At 38.8% G+C, this 22,348-nt stretch overlaps 1 protein-coding gene and 1 long non-coding RNA gene across 8 annotated transcripts in view; one reads left to right on the forward strand and one right to left on the reverse strand.

Moving 5' to 3' along the window:
• Window positions 1–22,348, forward strand: part of RAPGEF2 (Rap guanine nucleotide exchange factor 2) — a 254,414-nt gene that overhangs the window by 51,067 nt on the left and 180,999 nt on the right. The gene's annotated exons all lie outside the window — the stretch shown is intronic.
• On the reverse strand, window positions 4,811–21,681 carry LOC125923166 (uncharacterized). Its single transcript, XR_007457925.1, has 3 exons — window positions 21,518–21,681; window positions 6,517–6,615; window positions 4,811–5,155 (listed from the first exon to the last, which is right to left on the reverse strand). It is a non-coding gene; the product is annotated as an uncharacterized LOC125923166 (long non-coding RNA).

Raw genomic sequence — 22,348 nt, forward strand, 5'->3', positions numbered from 1 at the left:
CTCCTTTTTTTTTTTTTTTTTTTTTTTTTTTTTTGTTTTAATTAGCCGAATTTTAAAACTCTGCAACTGGAACTCTTCATTAGCAGTGTGGAAAGAATTTTAATTGGCTGTGTGAACAGTAGTGTTGTCAACTTGTAGAGCAGTGCCCCACTTACAGATGGAAACAGCTGTATCCTTTTTCTTAGGAGACATGGAGAGTCTTGCCCTCAGATCATCAGGTGAATGCTCCTGTGGAAAAAGGCAAGACAGTTACAACACAGGCATTATCGCTGTCCCTCCAACCCAGCTTTTCTTAATCTGTCAAGAAGAGCATCCATTTTAACTCTATTATCTAAGTATGAAATGTGGCATTGGAGTCATATTAATTGGACACTCACATTATTTTTTAGTTTAATAGGTTTTCATCAAGAAACTGTCTTTGTTCAGCTTTACGTTAGCATTCTAGTTGTGTAAAAGACTTTATAAAAAAGTCTTTTGTTATGTCTGGTATACCATAGATGGACACGTCTAACTTGTTATTTATCCTATGAAATGTACCTTTTACCAATTGATTCTTCCCTGCTACTTCCTGTCAATAACTGATAATCATGCTTCTATATGAGATCTTAATGATAGCTAATATTTAAGCAAGTTTAATCATCTCAAACCCAATGAAGAACATACTTCTATTTTTATCCTCATTTTATGGATGAGGAAAATTGAGGAACTTGCTCAAGGTAAATGGTGGAACAAAGCCTCAAACATCCTCTTTGATTTTAAAGTCCCCCTCTTAAGACAGGAATATCCTTGATGGTGTTGGGACTATGGCTACAGGGTGTTCATTTAATTTATTTCAGTAGCACACATGTGAAGAAAGTCTACTTCAGATCAACTGCATTGAAGCCCAGAGAGCTTAGACTAGAGTTGGTTACATCCTTAAGTTAATGCAGTATGCAGTTTACCTTTTTCTATGTGCAACAAACAACATGGATGAAAACATGCTAACAACATGCCAGTCTGTGCTTTATTTATTTATTTTTTGTTTACTTATTGTTGAGAAAGAGAGCCTGTGCACATGCAAGGGTGAGGGAGGGGAAGAGAGAGGGAGGGAGATAAGAGAGAGAAGCAGGCTCCTCACTGTCAGCGTAGAGCCCGATGTGGGGCTCGAACTCACAACTCACCTGAGCCAAAGTCAGATGCTTAGCTAACTGAGCCACCCAGGCATCCTTGCTAGTCTGTGCTTTAAAGTACTGGGTCCAAAAAGAAGTAGACTTGATTTAAGTGAATTTGTAATGCAGGCTCTATCTATGCAGTCTGGTAAATCATCTCCTTTTTCTCTTTTCACAATAAAACTTTTCAGGTACAAGGCAGGAATTAATATTCAAGTGGAGTTTACTTATCCATATTGAGAGTTAAAAGTTAAAAATATTGCAACAATTTCTGGGGCACTTGGGTGGCTCAGTCAGTTAAGCCTCCAGCTTTGGCTCAGGTCATGATCTTACAGTTCAGGAGTTCCAGCCCAGCATTGGGCTCTGTGCTGACAGCTCAGAGCCTGGAACCTGCTTCAGATTCTGAGTCTCCCCCTCTCTCTGCCCCTCCCCTGCTCACTGTCTCTGTCTCTGTCTCTCTCTCTCTCTCTCTCTCTCTCTTTAAAATAAACATTAAAAAATTATTTAAAAAATTGCAACAATTTCTTCAATAATGTCTCCTATGGCATACTTTTTGTTTTCTGCTAATTCCTTGTGATTACGTATTTGGAACTAATTAGAAATTAAATTTCTTTATAAGTTTTGAATACATAAGTGTTTTTGAATAGGTAATGTTATTACCCTGGAGAAAATCATGAGGAGAGGGAAAAAAAAGGGTAACAATTTGATTGAGGACCTTGTTTCATGTATATGGTTAAAAAAATCTTGGATATAATCATAAAATTGGATTGTTGTGTAGCATTTTAAACACTTTTTATGTGGGAGAGATTGAGCGAGTGAGCAGGGGAGAGGGACAAAGGGAAAGAGAGAGAATCCTAAGCAGGCTCCAGGCTCAGTGTGGAGCCTGACTTGGGGCTTGATCCCACAACCTTGGGATCTTGCCCTGAGCCAAAATCAAGAGTTGGACGCTTGACAGACAGCCCCACAGGTGACCCCCTGCATTCTAAACATTTTAAGATACATGTGTTAACTTCTTAGAAATTGATTGCTCAGGGGTGCCTGGGTGGCTCAGCTGGTTGAGCATCTAACTCTTGGTTCATTGATTTGAGCCCCGTATCGAGCTCTGTGCTGACAGCGTGGATCCTGCTTGGGATTCCCCCCCCCCCACCTCCTTTACCCTCCCCCACTCATGCAGTCTCTGTCTCTCTCCAGATAAATGCACTTAAAAATTTTTTAAAAAAAGATTGCTTAATATGAATTAAAAGTTGTTAGTGAAGTTGAATTTTGTAAAAAATTATTAGTAAAATTGAATATTATAATGAATTTCTTTTGTGATGCTGGGTTTAGAAAGCAGGTGGTTAAATCTTAACTATTTGGAGGTAGTTTTCTTTTAAAATAGTTAAATTATGTTTTCAGAAGTTTGCATCATATATAATTTGTAGTTCCCTTGTAGTTTTTGTTTCATGAAAGTGTTCTTTTGAATTAAAGAAATGATTTTGATTGTGATGTCAATTGTGATAATTTGTTAATCTTAGCCATAGATAATTGCTTATCTTCATACATGTTAAATTTGATCCCTGGTGTGTGGTCAGGTTTGATGAATAAATCAAGAAGGCAATACCTTTCAGAAATACAATGGTTGCTTAATTGAGGCAATTAAGACTTGTTTTTTGAGAGAGATAGTAATTTAGATTATCTCCCCAATATATTCTGAACTTTCATAAGTTTTTAAAGCATGCATTTTAAAATTCTGGAGAGAAACCTCAGAAGCCTACATGCAACAAACTTAAGGTTTCCATTCTGCTCATTATATGTATCTCTGACACATTTCAAAATGTTTGTTGAAAATCTGGGAGTCTTTATATTGAAAAAATTCATCTTTGATAACTGTTGTAATTGTTATTACAAAATAGTTTTCAACCTCCTGGGAAGCATACTTTTAAATCTTTACACTTAAAATTTGGGTTGTTGTAAATATTAATGAACCTGGAGGAGAGAACCCACATATATTCTGTCTATATCTGTACATTATACCTCTCAACTATCAAAATAGCCCCTGAGGGTTTTGCTGGCATTATCTCATTTAATCCTCACAACAGCCTTATGGGTTGAGCATTCACCACCATTTTTCAAATGAAACGGGCTCTCAGAGTAAGTTACTCTGTCCATAGTTCAAAACATGCACATGGCCGAGCTGTGGGTTTTAACTCAGCCTGGTACCAGAGCTCAGTCTCCTTACCCACTGTGCTACCCTGCGAGGCATATTACAAAATGCATTTCAGTAGTCTCTTCTGTCATTCCTTGTAGTATTATTTCCAGACAGAGTACTCGGGGAGGGAAGAAGTAAATAGGTTTCATGCCATAATATAGGCACTGACTATATATATAACTACAGATATAACTGTAAGATGAAAGTATAATCTTTTGTTACTTGCTACCCTCTTACTTGCAAACACCTCTTCAGATAGGAAGCATTTCTGGTGACTTGGGCACCACTTTGCTGAGCTGTGTAGAGTGCTTAATTTTTGTTTTGTTTTCAAATTTGTGCCATATTATTCCAGAACAGATAGCTGATTAGTAGGTATTTATCCCTACTGGAAGATGGGAGTTACGGAAATTAGAGACAATAGGTATAGAACATCCAGCCTAATGCCTGGAATATAATGGGTAGTAGTTATTGTTTATAAAGAAGTTACTCTTCATACACCATGGGTAGTACAATATAGTAAAACGTTTTAAATATTGTCTTAAAAATAGTAGGTTTGAAACCAATATTTTTGTTTGATAATTCATATTACTAAGCTGTTGAGACATGACATCTCTACAAAAATTACAGATAGAGCTTGATATCGAAACATTAAACTGAATGCCAGATAAAAATACAGATGTTCATTGTATTTTTATATTAGTCTTAAGGAAAACAAAGCTCCCAGGATCTGAAGTATTTCAAGCACAGAGAATAGTACAAAAAATAACAATGTGCTCTACTGAAAATCGTTACTACTATGTGCTCTTGCTGAAAATCTTTAATATTGGAATATATTCTGCAAACTTAAAAAAAATAAGACAACTCAACACAAAGAGCCTTCTATGTTTCTTGAAGGAATTTTTTTTTCCTGGCGGGGGGAGGGGAAAAGGTCTGTGGGATAAGTTTATTTAATATGACATCAGTTGAATAAAGCCAGCTGTGAGTAATTATATCTGATATTGGATTTCCAGCTGGTTTGTTGAACTATTATTGGTTCTCAAGGTACTTGGATATTAATTAAATGATGACTTATAAAGGAGTCTTGTTTAAAGTAGTGTTGCCTCGATGAGAACATTTAGAACAGGCCACCTGGTACAAAGTTCTAATTCTTCCTGGTACCACTGCTATTTTAAAATCAGTATGTTTTTAACTTAGAGGAAAACATACAGTTCAAATCTGGGTTTGGCGATGATTTTCTATATATTATGTGTGTATACATGAATTTAGTGTATCCTCGCTTTGCCTAAGGGTTTTCAAACTCAAGTTATCATTAGTGAAGAATTCATGTCAGAGTGAGTAGAAGCACAGGTATTTCTATTTCAGCATGTCAGACACTTAAACTGTGTAAACCATGGATATTGTGTTAGATTTGAAAAAAAAAAATCATGGGATTAAAGAGAAAAACCAAAAGAATTGAAGAAAAAAATAATCAGGAAGCGGGAACTGGCCAAACGTGGATTAGTGCTCTAAAGAGGTAAGGAAGAGAGCAGAGACATAAATTAAAACCAAACAACCCCTTTAGAAGCTCAGGCAGTGAGGTGTGGTGGAGGTGGAGGGCTGCTGGGTGAGAGGGGTGAGTGCTTCTAGAGGAAAGACATTTATTTTCAGATAATAGCGACCAGACACACTTTCTTACTTACCTTCTGCATTGGGATCTTGGTGTGATCACTGTTGATCTCTCTCTGTCTCAGGAATAGTTAAACTACAAAATTTAGTGTAACTACTAGGTGTAGAGCCCTCTGCCACTCAGATTCTGGATTTCAGTAATTCTAGACATTTCCTAAGGATTATAGGGATAAAGAAGTATAAGACATGGTACCTCTCTGGGAGTATACGGTCTTTATTGAGTATTGCCTGTATTGACTTGTTCCCACAGTTATTTCATATATATGTTAAAAAATACCAACAATACAAATGAACATATGGTAAGTTACTTATGAATGATGGATTAATAAATAAATAGGATATTAGGGAAAGGTAGAGCGGTAAGAGTGGTCTGAAAAGGCTTCCCAGAGGACGTGAGCTGTGATGCCCATTAGGATGGATTGGGCATTGGACATGTGCAGGCAGAAGGAGGCATGCGTCTTGCACGGCATGCTGCTGGGCAGAAGAGCCATCCGAGTAGAGGTTGGAGCAGAGGAAGAGTGGGAGAAGGCTGGGACAGGACCTCGGGTACAGAGTGTAGCAGCACTGAATGCAGATGTGATATGCCTGAAATTTGGTGATCGATGGAAGCTTTTCACCAGGGGAGCAGGACAGCCTAAACAACTGTTTGAGTGCCTTATGATAAGCATGATGAAAGGGGGATGGCCTGAAACTGTCCATGCCATTGAAAATAGAATGAAAACAACAACAACAACAACAAAAAACAAAGTATGACAAGGGACTTACCTCGATTGGAAAAAACTAAATGTGTGACAAAGGAGAAAAGAGGTGCTACGGGTAGCGGCTCTAGATTGGGGAGAACTTCCCAGGGTTTTCCCTGGAGCAGCTGGGGCACGTATACCAGTGGCAGAAGAAGAGGAATTGAAAGGTTTAGGTAGGGGAAATTTAGTGTGGATTTTAGTTACTGTTTTGAGCAGTGCTCCAGCAGCTTGGAATGGTAACTAATCAGCTGGTGATTGTGGTCATTTGTAAAGGTAGGCTGGGAGCAGATGTGATTTCTAAGTGAAAGGACCTTTTAAGAAGGATGAGGTTCAGAGACCAGCCTCTGAGTAGTCACCTTGAAGAGACTTGGTGCAGCTTGCAGAGCCCCTGGAGGGGGGCCAGGGAAGACCCAAGGGGGAGGGAGTGATCAGCACGGGCCACCTTTCATGACACTTCATCCTCTCCTTCCCTTTGTTATGTTTTCTTCTTCTTGCTTATCACTACCAACAGTTTTTACACTTTGCTTATGCAATTTCTTCTGTCCCACTAGACTAATATCCACAAGGACTGGGGGTTTTGTCTGCTTTGTATACTAGTGCATCCTTAGCATCTACAACAGTGCTCCCCACAGGGGAAAAGAGAAAATTAATTTGGTTTAGCCAGATTATTGGTGATCTTGGAGAAATGACTTTCAGTCAACTTAAGGGCAAAGATCAGATTCCAAAAGGTTATACAATAACTGGATAGTTGAGAAAATGGACAAAAGGGGTGTACCTCTCATTCCACAGTCTTGGCTAAGAAACAGAGCTGTTGCTGTAGAGGACTTAGGAAGGGTTAGGTGAAGATTTTCCAAGGTGGGAAACTTGTTCATTTCTAAGGAAAGAATGGAAAATGATACAGAGAAAACAATGTTAAGAGTTTAAAAATCTGGGTGTGTGCTGGTTTTTTTTTTTTATGCTTGAATGACTTACCAATTTTAGAAAAGACAAAAAAGGTGATGAAGAAAAAGTACTCCTGTGTGTGTGTGTGTGTGTGTGTGTGTGTGTGTGTGTGTGTGTTCTGTTCTTTTTTGATTTGTAAAAATTTAATTTTTGCTCAGGATACTAATACTAAGGGCAGGATGAACATGAGTGTTTGGGTGATGGTGGTAGTAGGGTTAAGAGGAAGGGTTTACTGGTCTACCACACTTTTTTGTGAATTTCACATTTCTTGCACAGAATCTTTTATTCTTAAGGTAGCTGGCCTCCTGGGCAATTCCTGTGTGTTTGGTAGAATCCTCACTGCCATGATGAAGTAACAGTTTGGACAGGTTACATGTGGATTGTTTCAATGGCATCTAATATTTACTTTCATGAATGAAGCAATGTGTTGATTCCAGAAGAATAAGAAATAGAACAGTTAGTGTTACCTGCCATATATTTTAGAGTTAAGGAGGGTTAAATGACACATAAGTACAAGTGATGGTAATATAGATTTATTTCCATAATTATGTTATTTGATTTTGATGTATTAACTTTTTTTCTACCAAAAAAGGGTCAGCTATAATGAAGTCAAATTTAAAATAAGGCAGGGGCTTATCTGTCTAAAAAAGTATTATTTTTAAAATTTGTTACTTTTCCAAGTAATACAGTTTTTATAAAAACCTTTTTACTGTCGTTCAAAACATTTTTAGACTGTAACTTGGTGTTATTATCAGAGTTGCTTAGTGAATCCTACAAGGAAGTTACTACCTCTTTACTTCATAAATTGCATGTTATTTTTGAGCCTGCTTGGGCTCAAATAATCAACTTGTTCACTAGGCTTAGTTCTGGGTAAATGTTGGATGTTTTCAAAAGCCAAATCTCCCTAAAGTACTACTAATGATAATATTCAAAAGAATGTGCATACAGATATTCTTAAAGCACACAGACCTTATGAATACATTCAATAGCTAGACCATGTCTATGAATAACGGTGAGTGGCCAGTGACTAGAGAGGAAGTGATTATGTCCTTGGTTTTCCCTTGTTTTTTTCTTCTCAGTTCATTACAGATGGCACTTGGCTTCGACAGACAGCAGACTAGGTGCAGGGCAGTGGAAGGCAGGGCCCCACACATGTTTAGCATAGCTGGTGAGTTGGGTTTTATCCCCAGAGTCATGTTAAATTTATTTGTACTTTTAAGGCATTACTGAATATTTTATTATTGAGCTGTAATAAATTTAAGTAACTCAATAAGCATACCCTTTGGAAATGATACTCTTTCTGTAATGGTAAAAGGACTTGATGATAAATGTTAGTATCTGACTCTTGATTTTGGCTCAGGTCATGATCACAGGGTTGGTGGGTTTGAGCCTTACACCAGGCTCTGTGCTGACAGCATGGGGCCTACTTGGGATTCTCTCTCTCCCTCTCCCCTCCTTGTGCACTCTCTCACTCAAAATAAATAAACTTAAAAATGGGATCCAGTCACCTTTCCTTATTCATAACAGGTACTCAATAACAATTTGTCAAGTGAAGGAGTGAGGTTCTAGATATTTAAGATTTTTGGTATAATTCATTCTCTTATTTTAAAGAATTTTTTTTTTTTTTTTTTAAATAAGATCCCACTGGGCCCCATCCCATGAACCATGAGATCATGACCTGAGCCGAAATCAAAAGTCAGATGCCTAACTGACTGAGCCACCTAATTAATTCTCAGTATGTAGTTTGAGGATCAAGAGCCTACGGGAGAAGAAAATATGTGATGTGGTTCAGAAGTTCTGATACTGCGTGGCAGCAATGGTAGAGTGACAGAAAGCATTTGTTGAATTTGGGAGTAAGAAAACGCGTCTTCTGACACCTATGACTTACAACTGAATTTCTGTTATGCTTTGTAGCTATTTGTGAGGATGTTTTTATCGGTGTTAACAGACTCAGTGTCTTTGAGGACCAGAGTTGTGCTGTTCTAGTCTCTGTTCTCCAAGAGGACATTCAATACCGACAATACCTGGGAACTGTGAATGAAGGGAAGGGGTGCCGTCTAAACAGATTTGGGATCCTCCCTACCCTCAACCCGTGTTGAAGTTTGGGCGAAGTACAAGTCTTCATTTGTATTACAAAGAATATGAGGTGTATTTAATATCTGTTACTTTTCACATCCAGCTGTTCCTCTTTGACTGTCTACTATTAGAGTGTTACAACATTGTATTTTACTTTAAATCCAGAAATTGTCTAAGTAAGAAGACAAAAACAACACCTAAAATGCTATTTTAAGTATGTTGCCAGGTGGTCTTTGTAGCCTGACAAATTTTGGAGAATTACTAATGTCTCTTCCATTGCAGCACCCTGGCCTTAGATTATTTAATGTCAAAGAAAGAAGAAAAAAAATTACACACACACACATATATACACATATATATACACACATATGTATATATATACATAACTATATGTATATAGTTATGGTCCTAACGTAAAGAGAGTCCCTAACATAAAGGAGAACTTTTTAAATTGAATGTATTTAACTCATTAAGAGTCCCACTACATTGTCCTTATTTTCTCATCTTGCCACTCACTTGGCAAAAATTTCCTGTGGACCTACATTTGGAACCCTCTCACTGTTCTTTGAAATTTGTCCTTTACCAGGAAAGGGAAATTGTACAGTTTCCTTTTCCTTCTTCCTACATGGATCTGCTAGTTCTAGGATGCAGTGGCTGGTGGAGAAACCCTTCATAACACTGGCTCAAGTGGCACAGCGTTTAAATTGCGAACATGTATTTTAGGAAATGTGGAGCTGGGAGCCACCTTCCCACCTTTCCTTCTCATCTTCCTTTCTGGTTGTGATGGCTTGTCTGCAATAATTGACTACACGGGACGGTCACTGTTGCCACAGAAGAGATCTTTGCATCGTTCTGATTTCTGGAGAATCTGGGTAACGATGCCCCCATGGCTTCAGGGGTGTGTGTGTGTGTGTGTGTGTGTGTGTGTGTGTGTGTGTTGATGTCAGAGTATTGCTGTTGCGGAGGCCAAATTTATTTGTTTATGAATATCATGGAGTCCACCATATAAGTCAAATGTACACACGCACAAATTTAACCTGTCGTGCATGCATGCATGTACATCCTGTACGATTGGGGAAGGTAAAACAATTGTAGTAGGATAAGTAAAGATGTTAGATTTTAGCATCAGAGTTCAAAACATGATTGAAAGGTGGGATGCTTCAGAAAGCATGACATGCTATCTTTTTTAGTGGAGCCCTTGATTCAAGTTTTATATAAATGTGTGTACAATGTATAATATACATATTTATATGTTTCTAATTCTTTTCTGTATCTGAATAATATATTTCTTTTTCTGTAACTGCCACTGCCACCCCTAAAACTCCCCCCCCCACTCCTGCCACCTTACCTTTTATGGACAGATCTGAACTTTGAGCAGTACCTAACATTTTTTTAGTATTTAGTTAATTTCTGACTAACCAAGTTAGAAGACTCTAATTACATATGTAGAATTCTCATTTGTTTCTCCTGTCCTCTTGAGAAATAGAAAAGTTTGAGAAACAGCATAATATTGGTGGTTGCCTCCTCAGTAAAACATTCAAGATGGGAAAAACAGATGTCAAATTATTTTTGTCTTTTGTCCTAGAAAAATGGCAGCAGTGAAGTTTTCTATATTTAAACTTGCTTCCATTCAGAAGCTCTTCCTTTCTGCTAAGAGGCAATAAAGAGCCTGTGTCCTCAGTGACCTGTTCTGCTTTGCTTTTATTATGTTAGGACTGTCAAACTCTACTGCTGTAGGAATATTGACATTTGTATAGTGAATGATTCAAACTAAGTACTGTTAGTTGAGCCTCTGGAATTAAGTTGGTATTTGAAACTTGAGGTGTCCTGAGGGTGAATTTTGTAGACTCTGGGGCTCCTTGTTGCAGAGTTTATGTTCAGTGGAGTGGTGTATGTCAACTTCCCTCTGCCCACCCTGACTCTCCGAAGGTTTCTACAGGGTTTACCAGAGCCAGACTGTCTGTGGGAGATGAGTTGAACACCACGCTGTAGCTTTTAAGTGTATTGTTAGAGGAGAGTTGGGGAGGAGGGAGTATATTTGGTTGATTTTTTTTTTTTTAAGTTTATTTATTTGTTTTGAGAGAGCGAGAAAGAGAGCACAAGCAGGGGAGGGGCAGATAGGAGAGACTGAATCCCAAGCTGGTTCCTGCACTGTCAGCGCAGAGCCTGATAATGGGGCTGGAACTCATGAACCATGAGATCCTGACCTGAGCAGAGATCAAGAGTTGGTCACTTAACTGACTGTGCCACCCAGGCGCCCCTAGTTAATTTTTTTTTAAATGGAAATGAAAGATAGTCCAGGAACCATTTTATTAGAGCGGGGTGTGTGTGTGCCCGCATGCACACCCTTGCTGTGTACAGCTGATTGACCTTTGTTGTTACACTTAATCAAATGTTTAAATGGTAACTTAAAAGGTAGTCATTCACTGCCTGCTAGCTTGATCATGGAGAGCAAAAATCAGGCTAGCAGTAAATTTACTGCAAATCATTTTCTAGTGTGTTAATCTGTACATGTGAGATTCAAATTTGACTACAAAATTTTGCACTCTGAGAAATTAAAGTAAGATAGTTACTTGAAAATGAAGATATATTTTGTTTCTGCTGCCTAGGAGATGTGAATTCTGGGAAGCTATGGACTTGGTGGTAATGCATTGTTCTGAAGGGGAAATATTTATACAGACTCTTGAAAACAGGAATTGTGGACTGGTTTAGACACTTGATATTTTTCTCACTTGTGCACAAGATGAGTTTTTGGTTACAACTAAATTGTTGACTTTTCTAATGAGAAATCTTAAATCTTCACAAATGAAACTTAATTGTCGCAATGGGTGTTTTTCACCGTGTGATACGACAGTGAACACAGGGTGCAGTATGTGTTCTCAGTTGTTCTACATCATGCTGCTCTTGTAGTAATTGGAAAAGCTGCCTTGTGATGTCTGTTGTTGCTTGTCTTTTAACTCCGCGTGCATTGTCTTCAGTAAGAGACTCTTGCAGCATGAGGATAAGATGTGACCCTCCTTCATCTGTCTCTTAGAATTTACAAAGTACTTTCTACCTTCTTCAACTTTTCTACCTTCTCCCCTGAAACACCTGCTCTTGAGGCTCCTGCACCAGCTTGAAGTAGAGGAGCCATGGGGTGACAAGGGTGTGTTTCGTTGAACCTAGATGTCTGTCTTGTACATTGTCATGGTTACTTCAGGAGGCCGTGACTTTATAACTACTTTTGTCTCAAATTTAGCAACTGTTCAAAAACTCTTTTTTTTCAAGGTGTAAGTGATCTTTCTGCAGGGGAAAACACCTGAGGAAATTCTAGACAAACAGAAGAGCTTGAATCTGTACCTTTTACTTCCAGAATTCCTTATGCACGCATCTGGTAAAGTTACAGTGCTGAGGAACCTGAAGCTGGAGAAGTATATCCAGGCCATGTCAAAGATGACAGGAATATAATTTCCCTGGGTTTTAACATGTGAATTTGAATACAACTACAATTCTGGGAGATTGTTTCCTTTCAGGTATAAATTAGTAGGCCCAGAAACAGCCGTCATATGATTTGATGTTGAAATTGCTATTTAATAACATATTTAAGAATTTTACTGAAAATCGTATACTCCACCATGGATTTTTTTTTCCTACATGTTCCTGAAGTATGTGATGGTGTAACTCTGGGATATGAAGGGCTTGAATAGCACAAAACATCTCAGCAGTGTTGTGATTTGACATTTTTGTTTTAAATGCTCTCCCCCCCCCCCCCACTTTTTTTTAGGTTATGTATTTTGAGAGAGAGAATTTAGGGGAGGGGCAGAGAGAGAGAATCCCAAGTAGGGTCTAGGCTGTCTGCATGGAGCCTGTCACAGGGCTGGATCCTACCTGAGCTGAAATCAGGAGTCAGATGCTTAACCCACTGATCCACCCAGGTGTCCCTCTGTTGCTTTACTATGATGTGTGGGACTGGGAAGCTGCTTTAAAATAAGATGCTAGGGATGATTGGAATTAAATGATTTTTTTTTAATGTTTATTTATTTTTGACAGAAAGAGAGAGAGAGACAGGGGCAGAGAGAGAGGGAAACACAGAATCTGAGCTGTCAGAACAGAGCCTGACGTGGGTTTTGAAATCACAGACTGTGAGATCTTGACCTCAGCCGAAGTCCATGCTTAACCAACTCAGCCACCCAGGACTTAAATGATTTTGATAGGCATGCTGGTAGACTTCCCTCCCCTCCCCTCCCCTTTTCATTAGAGGCATGAGGAGAAAGGACTTGGCATATTTTCTCAGATGATCTTAAGGAATGCTTTAAACACTCCTTTCTGTTAAGTATATGTTAATGAAAATGCACTTGAGACCAAGGACGGAGATTTCCAGTCGTGGGAAAGGACTGTTGGTGTGGTCTGCCACCTTGTGGCCATTTACAGAATTGTTTCAGACTATACAGATCGGAGTTTCCCATAGCTCTGAACATCAAGATTGAAAACACATTTTCTCCCTTTCCTTCTTTCGCCATTATTCTCAGGAATATTCACTTTAGGGTCTCTAATAGCACCACCCCCACAGGAAGGTTGCCCTTTCCTTTCTTTGCATCTAGTGCAGCCACAGTCTGTTGCTTGACACAGATGAGACAAAAGATGTAATAAAAGAGAACAGTGACCTTGTTCAAGGTGTTTATTCTCTAACTGAGATAAAATGTAAACCCATGAAAGTAAAGTGGCTGCACAGAGCACAGGTGAAGGGCCACACGTGAGTGACACAGGCAGTAAGAACTTCAGTGGCTCAGAAAGGAAGGTCACACTGCCTGTGCAAAATGGGGTCTCGGAGACATGTTTTTCACTAGGGTGAGAGGAAAAGGAGTGTGTGTTTTGAGGGGCTTTTTGAGGGACCCAAAGATTGTTGGTCATTTTTTTTTGGAAAGGGTGCAAGAGATGTTGGGGTTTGAGTTTTATTCAGAAGCCGTCCTGGGGAGCTTTGGAAGGAGCAAGTTTGAATGTGACATGGTAGGATTAGTGCACAGGTGGATTCTCTAGAGATAATAGGCATCTTCTGCCCACCAAACCTGATATAAAAATCAGGATTTATAAAGCAGACAATTTAAGGGACGCTTTATATGTTTTATAAATAGTTCATTTTATTTATTTTGATTTTTTTGGATAGAGATACTCACATATGAAAAGGATGCATTAATTTGTAAAAATTCTGATATATATATATATATATATATACACACACACACACACACACACACACATTTCAGGAATATTTTTAGTTTATATTCTTGTAGTTACTGTGTGCTTTTTTCAGATCATAGTTAATAAAATCATAGTTAATAAAATCAGCTACCATTTTCCAAGGGTCTCTATATGCCAAGTGTTGTTTTGAAATTACATATCATTTTAGCCATACAGCCTCACCAAGTAGATATTATGTACTTTGTTTCGCAAATATAGTCTCTGTAACATACCCAGGGTCGCACATCTTGAGAGTGATGGGCATGAGGATGTGAACTATGCTCCATTTGACATATGTTCTTTCTGTAATCCTTTTTAGATAGTTTTTGTCTTTAATGTTTATTTTTGAGAGCGGGAGAGAGAGAGCAAGTGGGGGAGGGGCAGAGATAGTGGGAGACAGAGGATCTGAAGCAGGCTCAGAGCTGACAGCATAGAGCCCGATGTGGGGCTCGAATTCACAAACTGTGAGATCATGACCGGAGCCGAAGTCAGATGCTTAACCAACTGAGCCACCCAGGTGCCCCAGGGTTTTTTTTTTTTTTTTTTAATGTTTATTTATTTTTGACAGAGGGAGAGAAAGAGTGTCAGTGGGGAAGGGACAGAGATAGCGGGAGACAGAGGATCCAAAGCAGGCTCTGTGCTGACCGTAGAGAGCGCGATGCAGGGCTTGAACCCACAGATCGTGAGATCATGACCTGAGCCATCCAGGCGCCCCTCTTCTTAGACAGTTTTATATATTTTAGTGTGCAAAGATTGAGAAACTGCCAAATGAAGCTTTTTAGCTTCACTGCCGTGTCAGCAGACACAGTGAGACTTGCAGCCTTCCCGCCTTCCTGCCCTCTCTCCCATGTGGCTGTGCACATGAGTTGGAGCCTTGAATAGTCTAGCTTTTAACCTTATTACAAATAATGTTCAAGACATAGCTCTCAAATTCCTCACTGGTGAACTTTGGCCTATGAGGATAAATGACCTTTTTGCCTTTGCAAGGGAGGATACTCGGTATCCGTATATTTTCTGGTCCTCAGACTGATGTCACTTAGCAAGGTACTCCTTTCTCTTTCTGTCTGTGTTTAAATCTGGAGGCATTTACTACTCGGGTCTCCATAGACCTGCTTAACTGTAGCACAATCTTTGCCTTAGTTTCTTTGATGATTGAGATACAGCCTTTTTAAAGGAATCAACCTTACTGTTGTTGTTGTTTAATTTATCTTGTAACTGGAAGGTTATACCCTTTGACTACCCTGCTGATTATCGTTTAAACACACAGCTTCCTGGGAAGTCTGGATGCCTGGCTGGCTCAGTCAGTGGAGCTTTCAACTCTTGATATCGGGGTTGTGAGTTCGAGCCTCTTGTTGGGTGGAGAGAGTACTTAAAAAATTAAATACATAGCTTCATATATAAAACATATATACAACTCATTTTAAAGGAAAAAGTTGCATACGTTTTTTCATAGTGCTGTGCAAAATACCACCAACCCCCTTCCCTTCATTGTTTGCAAAGAATCTCTAGAGGAGAGGAGGAGGATTGTGGGAAAGGAGGTAGAATAGTTCTCTCAGATCTCCAAAGATTGTATTAAAATATATTTTAAGTTGTTGGCAAATCCCTGATGCCGGTGAACAAGTGAAATTAAAAGCTAGTTTTAATTGGATTATAAATTTGCTGTGAGGCTGATTATATTCTGAATGCATCTCTAAGGAGAAATTAGAAAAGGACCCCAAGATGCAGAAAACTTTCCCTCGGACTTCTTTCCTACTAGGCCTGTGTTGTGTTTATAGACTCTGAACAAGAGGGTAGGTTAGGTTGTGAACAATTAGAGAATGCTTTTGGGTTTTGATACATGGTTTATGTTTGGGGCAAAAGTTTATTTGTTTCTTTTCATGGAACACTGCATTTCAGTCGATCTGTCAGTTCTTGTCTATGGGCTACTGTGGTTTTACACTTGCTGAATCTGCTTTCAAATAGCATCTATTTTTGAAAAAAGGATGTCCTTCCTAGGGTAGAAGGAAAGGCTTATTGTTCCAAAAAATGCTGCTTCCTGGTTAGAGCAGTATCATCCTGTTTGTATTCAAGACTAGAAAAATTTTGGGGAAAAAATAGCTTACATGTTTTAAGGGTCCTTTAAAATAGTAATAGTCACGTGGATTTTATTGGTCTCAGGAGGTGCATTTGGGGAGTTCTCAGTTTGCATAGTGTGGTTTGCTCACAGAAATGTCACTTGGAATACTTTCGGTGATTTAATGCTCCAGCATTTGTTTTTCTGTAGTCGAGTTTGTTGAAACATAACTTCATTCTGTGAATGTCTGTTTGCATAGAGAAAGAAATGTATAATCCAAGAATATAATTCCCTGAAGGCCATACATTTCCTTGTTTATCTTAGGAGAAAGCCCTTACTCTGTGATGCAGCAAGCACGACTGGTTTTCACTGACGTTGCAGATTTCAGGTTGAGCTAATCTTCCTCAGCACCTCGCCCTTTTGTCTTTTTGTTTCTTTGCTGGCTAAAGGCAATCCCATGCCAATTCATAGATTATTTTAGTAAAGGCCAACTATTAAAGGGGAAATGAGGGTTAAAATTTACAGGTGAAACGTGAAGGCAGAGCCCTTAGGGGTGACCTCTAGGGGCAAGGAAGGGGTGGAGGTAGATTCTGGGCAGAGCTGGGTTGCTTCACTTGGCCTCTCATGACCCTCCATATCTTCTTCCCCTACTTTGCTGGTATTTTTAATTTCTCTTGGTTGTGCTGCCTGAAATCTCATACCATTTACAGATTTGTTTGGACTATGAAGATGCAAATGGAGGCAGACAGTTCCCCACAGAAGATTCAAGCGCCCCCACCAATCACTCCCATTGCATTTGTGTTCAGATTTAATTTTAATTTTAGGCCTTTAATTTTTAGACCAGAGTATTGATGCTTCAGAATGGGGTTTGGGGTAACGTGAGATCATTGGACACCTGGAGATATGGTAGAAAAAACTGCCTGGGAAGATTCAGAAGGCCATATTTGCCTATTTCAAAATATTGCTCAGTCCATTTTGCTTCTAGGAGAAAATAAGAGAGCTTGTCTTCGTTTTTATCTTTCAGTGTTATTTACCTTACTTGCAATCCCTGATCATCGGTAAGCCTAATGTTTGGCTGCTGGACCCTGTATTGAAGAAAAATTTAACCATAGTCCTTGCTTCCATTTGTATTTCTTTTGTTCATCTCTAGTCAGTGTTTCATTCCTCAGAGTCCAAGAGCAGAGTATTCCTGATGCCTTTTCCAAATCTTTTCTTCTTTTCCTACCTACCCAAATCTGTGATGGTTGTGTCCATATTGCACAGTGAAACATCACATTGACTTGATTGTTGCCTGCCATCTAGACATCATTTCTTACCATTCCTTCTGTTAGTTACAATGAAGAGATCTCAAGTTTAGATAGAATGTATCTGTAGAGTCCTCTAATTCAAGCTAGATAATACTGCCTTCCATTTAACAGCTTCATGTATAATAATGATGTCTGCTCCTTGAGTTTATCAGTTCCTTGTGGCATAAACCATTTAAAACAAGTTTCTTTTGAGATGGTTTATTTTAAGAATAATAGAAGAAACTCTGGACATAATCGTTGTATTCATTTCAAGAATTGAATTCAATTCAAGAAGTTTATAGGCTCGTTACATATCTGAAATCCCCACATGAAACAGTTGCATAGGATTCCCTGATTGTGTATTGCTTGAGTGACACGTTTCAACTTACTCCCCAGAAAGCATCACGATTATGTGAGCTGCACATGTTTTATTTATGCAGTGGCATACATACAGAAAGAGAAATACTTTTTTATTTGGTCATGAGGTGGTGATATAATGCAGTCCTTTTCCTTCACACTCAGAGTTTTCTATTCAGGCTAAGTAACAACTTTCTGATCCATTTACTTATGTCAGTGACTTATAGGTGAGCATACATCACTGTTCTCTACAATTTTATTAACTAATAAGCTACCTTATTTAATTTGCAGGTTATAATTATACATATTGCCTTAAATAATGTGGTAGTTATTGTTCTTAAATATATTTTGCATAGTCATAGAGGTTATACATTCATACTCAAAAGTTGTTGCATTACTGACACATGTAATGGGTGTGACATAACTTATTCAGGAATGTGACCCCTGCACAACTATGAAACTACAATGTTGAAAAGCAACAGATTAATAAAGTGCCCTTTCATTAAGGGATATGTTCTTTTACTTTGATTTTGCTTGGTTTGAAGAAGAGACTCAGTTATTCAAGACCTATTATCTTTTAAGGCTTAAGGCTGTTTTCCCCCTCCATTCTATTTCTAAGCTTCCAAATTCTTGCTTCTATCATGTTTCTTCTAGACTTCTTCCTTCTCCAGCTTAAAAAAAAAAAAAAAAGGTATTTCTTTCTGCTGCTTTCCCAATATACTTTTTTTTTTTTTTTTGTCATTGTAAATTTATTTGCTTGATGATTGTCAAGTGAATGTGAATAGTCTTGTCTGTTTGCTTTTTAGACGAGAGTGTTTTATGGCTTGGACAGGTCCTAACCCAAGGTTGATAGGTACTTCAGTGAAAAATATGTAAGACTTTACTATTAGATTCAGAATATAAGCTCTTCGGAAATGGGGGGGGGGCGGGGGAGTCTTTCTGTACTATTCAATGACTGCAAGTAGCACATATATTTATAATATCTAAAATAGAATGAACTTTTTAGGATTGCTCAGAAAGACCTTTTACTATAGATATTAAAGAAACTCATCAGGGCATTTTTTATTGATTTTTCCCTATATGCAAATAGAATATTATGATTGGAGTCTGATTGCATCTGAAGAAGGAATTTATTAGCTTTAGGAATGCAAACTTTGGGATGTGAGGGTGATCTGGCTGCGACATCTGTCACCCCATTGATCGCCAGGGTTGATTCCACTGGTATGGCAGGCTAAGCGGGTGTCCCCTTCCTCCCTCACCACTCCAAGTGCATCCCTCCTGAAGCTGCGTGCTCTGGAAGAGGACGACCTTCCCGATAGAGGAGGAGCGTTCTTTCGTCAAGGGTATACGAGTAGCTGAGTAGCTGCGCTCCCCTGCTAGAACCTCCAAACAAGCTCTCAAGGAATGCAAACTTTGTTAACTAGATGATGTGACAATTTAAATGGTGACAATTTAAAGTTATCAGTAAGATTATTTCTCCCCTTCCCCCACCCCCCACCCCCCCATATCACAGTATTGTTTTAAGGATTGCAATAAAATATTTTAGGCCAAAAACTTCCTTAGTATCCTCTTCAAGTTTCTGAGTTTCTTCTCTAGTTGTTATCACTGTCCCTTATCTGTGCTTTTAATATATGAAATTTAACTGCACATATAGTTTTGAATTGTTCTGAAAGGTATTCCTAAGGCTACAGAAATTTTTTCTTAATTAAAAGAGAGGATTGAATCGAACCAAAGTAGCACAAGACTTGAATACTGAAAAGTAAAAAACATTGTGGAAAGAAATTAAGAAAGACCTACGTATATGGCGAAACATCCCTGTCATGGATTGGGAGACTCAATACTGTTAAGGTGGCAGTACTACCTTAACTGACCTACAGACTCGACACAATCCTTCTTACAATTTCAGCAGATTAAAAAAAAAAAAGGTTTTTTTTTTTTTTGTGGATTGACAAATGATTCTAAAATTCATATGGAAATGCAAGACACCCAAACAAGGCCAAACAATCTTGAAAAAAGGAGAAAAAGGTTGGAACCCTGATAATTTCTGATTTTAAAAGTTGCTACAAAACTTACTACAGAGCCACATAAACAAGACAGTGTGGTTCTGGCATAAAGATAGACATATGGACCGATGGAATAAAACTGAGAGTCCACAAGCACTTGTATTTGTGGTCAATTGATCTTTAACAAAGGTACTAATACAATTTGATGGGGGAGCGAATAGTCTTTTCCACACAGGGTAGTGGGACAGATGGATATCCACATGCCAAAGAACAAAGTTGGATACTTAACTCAAATGCAAAAAATAACTCAGAAATGAATCGTGGATGTAAGAACTCTTAGAAGAAAATGTATTAGTAAATCTTTGTGACCTTGGAATAAGTAATGGTTTCTTACATAGAACTCTTTTTCAAAAAAGTTTTTAATGTTTATTTTTGGGAGAGAGAGAGAGAGACAGAGCATGAGCAGGGGAGGGGCAGAGAGAGAGAGAGAGAGAGTGAGTCAGTCACAGGACCTGAAGCAGGCTCCAGGCTCTGAGCTGTCAGCACAGAACCTGACACGGGGCTCGAACTCATGAGCTGTGGGATCGTGACCTGAGCTGAAGTGGGACGCTAACTGACTGAGCCACCCAGGCGCCCTATTACATATGACTCTAAAAGCATACGCAACAAAAGAAAAAATAGATAAATTGGACTTCATTAAAATTAATTAACTTTGTGCTTCTCAATTTTTTTTTTTTAACGTTTATTTATTTTTGAGACAGAGAGAAACAGAGCATGAACGGGGGGGGGGGGGGGGGGGGGGGGGGGGGGGACACAGAATCCGAAGCAGGCTCCAGGCTCTGAACCATCAGCCCAGAGCCCGACGCGGGGCTTGAACTCACGGACCGCGAGATTGTGACCTGAGCTGAAGTCGGACGCTTAACCAACTGAGCCACCCAGGCGCCCCAACTTTGTGCTTCTAAAGGCACCATCTAGGGGCACCTGGGTGGCTCAGTTAGTTAGGCGTCTGACTCTTGGTTTCAGCTCTGGTTTGTGGGTTTGAGCCCCATGCTGACAGCGCAGAGCCTGCGTGGGATCCTCTCTCTCTGTTCCTCCCCTGCTCATATACTGTGCACTCCCAATCTCTTTCTTTTTCTTTTTCTTTCTTTCTTTCTTTCTTTCTTTCTTTCTTTCTTTCTTTCCTTCCTTCCTTCCTTCCTTCCTTCCTTCCTTCCTTCTTCTTTCCTTCTTTCCTTTCTTTCTCTCTCAAAATAAATAAACTTAAATATAAAAGCACCATCTAAGAAAATGAAAAAATACAAAGCCTGTAGAATGGGAGAAAATATTTGCAAATTATATCTGTGATAAAGGCCTTCTATCTAGGATACAAAGAATTCTTAAAATTCAATAATAAAAAGACAATCCAACTAAAAATTGAACAGAGAAATTGAATATTTATCCAAATAAGTTATATAAATGAGCAAAAAACACATGAAAAATGCTCAGCATCCTTAGTCATTAGGGAAACGCAAATCAACACCACAATTAGATAACACTCCAAATAGGAGGGCTAAAGTTAAAAAGACACACAATAACAAGTGTTGACAATGATGTATGTGGAGAAATTGGAGCCCTTATACATTGCTGATGGAATTATAAATGATGCAGCCATTTAAGAAAAACAATTTGACACTTTCTTAAAAAGCTAAATGTAGAGTTACCATATGAGCCAACGGTTCCACTCATAAGCGTATGTATACCCATGAGAACTGAAAACAGGTGTTTAAACAAAAACTTACACATGAAAGCTCATAACAGCATTGTTAATTGCATCCATGAAGCAGAAAAAATCCAAATACTCACCAACTGATGAATGGATAAATAATACGATACATCTCCACAATGGAATATTATTTGGCAATACAAAGGAGAGCAGTGATACATGTTTACAACATAAGTGAACCTTGTAAATACTGTGCTAAGTGAAAGAAGCCAGTCACAATCTAACATTCCATTGTTAGATTCTATTTATGTGAAATGTTCATAATAGTCAAATCCATAGAAACAAAGTAGATTAGTGGTTGCCAGGAGTTGGGGGTAGGGGAAATGGCGAATGACTGTTCATGGGTATAGAGTTGCTTTTTGGGGGTGTTGAAGTGTTCTGAAATTAGTGATGATTATATACAAACCACCAAATTACTCGCTTTAAAATGATGCATTTTGAGGGTCACCTGGCTGGCTTACCTGGAAGAGCATGTGACTCTTGATCTCGGGGTTTTGAGTTTGAGACCCACATTGGGTGTAGAGGTTACTTAAATAAAACTTTAAAAAATGGCAAATTTTGAGTTATAGTTTACCCAGCTGCCCTGTCAGAGGAGGGCAGCAGACCCCCACTCCCTGCCCACCAACCCTGCTCTCTTGGGTTCTGAACCTGCCCACCCATAGCCACTTCCTGTCGCTCCTTCCCTCTGGAGTGAGGAGGGGACAGTGGGTACGAGTCCAGAGGGCAGGGGAGGATCGTACACATGGCCTCCACTGCATTGTGTGCAGTGACCCAGCACAGCTGTTGCCTCCTGGGGAGGAAAAAAAAAGTATGTGAATTCCATCTCAATAGAGCTCTTACTTTAAGACAAAAAAGGATAATTTTATAAGTTTCTTAAAATACTTTTGTTTTAGATTTTAACTAAGATATAA

This window comes from Panthera uncia, chromosome B1, assembly GCF_023721935.1.
Source record: "Panthera uncia isolate 11264 chromosome B1, Puncia_PCG_1.0, whole genome shotgun sequence".
In the NCBI taxonomy this organism is placed as follows: domain Eukaryota; kingdom Metazoa; phylum Chordata; class Mammalia; order Carnivora; family Felidae; genus Panthera; species Panthera uncia.